Here is a 1,634-nt window from a genome sequence, read left to right on the forward strand (position 1 = left end):
GCCTCCCAAGTGCTGAGATTAAATAGGCGTGTGCCACCACGCCCGGCGCTGATTCATTTATTTTATGTAGATAAGTACAAGGTAGCTGTCTTCAGACACACCAGAAGAGGAATCAGATCCTGTTATAGTGATTGCTGGGAATTGAACTTAGGATCTCTGGAAGAGCAGTCAGTGCTCTTTAACTGCTGAGCCATCTCTCCAGCCCTAACCTCCAGTGGAAAGAACATTCTTGTTGCTAAAGTAAATCATGACAAAGGAAGCCTTAAGTGTGCTCCGAATTTCACAATATATAAACTCCTAATTACAGCCAAGCCCTCCTACAAGCCGCTCCACACTAACATCATCTGGACTATGCAACATCCTCATTGGGCCACACCACTGATGTCTGCCAACCCTGGCCTAACTCCCACCTCCATGTGCAGTATCACAGCGCGTCCCTGCCTCCTGGTTTCTAGCCCTCTACACTACTAAAGCTGGTGTCCCAAATGACTCCATGGTTTTTGCTCTTTACATCAGCTGATTTTTCATTAGTGTGCCAGCCCACAAATATTACTGGAGGGGCCTTCTGTGCACCAGGCATGGCAGCAGGCAGACAAGCATGGGAAATAGCTCAGTAACCTCAGACTCGGCTGGATTTGGTTGTGCACACCTGCCTCTCTCTTCTCATCCCGCACGGGGCAGCCTCGCTCCTTCACCTGGGTGTTCTTACTCCACATGCACAAACATCTCCAAACACTGGTCAGAGCACCTTGTACTCCCACCTCCATGTGGCTACCCACATACTCCCCTCTGAATGGAATTAAGTTTCCCCTCAACTTGGAGCAGTGTCTTTTGAAATATATTTCCAATGCACTTGGGTACAAAGATTGAAAACTCTGAGCCAGCCTGAACCGGTTTAGGTGCGCACAGAGTAAGGTCAAGTAAACTTTTAAGAAGAACCTATTTACCATCTTACATCTATGTAAAATTGGGCTTACATGTGACTAAAATCACTTGCATTATGAAAATAAACATATAGAAAAATGATTATATGAACTAATCTGCCAATAAATAAAGAACTTCCCTAGCTAACTCTCCTTAGCAACCAACTCCTCCTTCTCTTGAGCCTCATAAAAGGAATCCCGAAACAATGACTGGCATTCCCAAGGGCCTTCCCTGATGCGGCAGCTATCTATACTAAGTGCATACCCCCCAATCAGTGCTGCTTCGCTTAGAATAGTTTTGTTGCTACTTTTTCAAAGTGAGCCCTTATTTTCAACTCTTTGGATAAGAGGCCAAGAAACACCTAGCCTGGTTGCTCTGTAACAGTTCTAGATACTGGATACAGGGGTATGAACAAGAGAGTAGATTCCCCTCTTCAGAAATGCATGTTTACCTCTCCCCTTCCTAGGCGAGGACTACAGCTCAGCCATGGAATGCCTGTCTAACCTGTAAGAGGCTCGGGGTCTGATCTAGAGCCACAAACAAACAAAATCTGTAAAAAGGCCGGGCGTGGTGGTGCACGCCTATTTAATCTCAGCACTTGGGAGGCAGAGGTAGGCGGATCTCTGAGTTCGAGGCCAGCCTGGTCTACAGAGTGAGCTCCAGGACAGCTGGGCTACACAGAGAAACCCTGTCTCGAAAAACCAAAAAAA

The 1,634-nt window shown here is 46.5% G+C and overlaps 1 protein-coding gene across 1 annotated transcript in view; it reads right to left on the reverse strand.

The window, feature by feature from the left end:
- Positions 1-1,634, reverse strand: part of Ndufa9 (NADH:ubiquinone oxidoreductase subunit A9) — a 28,962-nt gene that overhangs the window by 3,685 nt on the left and 23,643 nt on the right. The window lies entirely within an intron of this gene.

Source organism: Mus caroli, chromosome 6 (assembly GCF_900094665.2).
Source record: "Mus caroli chromosome 6, CAROLI_EIJ_v1.1, whole genome shotgun sequence".
Classification (NCBI taxonomy): Eukaryota; Metazoa; Chordata; class Mammalia; order Rodentia; family Muridae; genus Mus; species Mus caroli.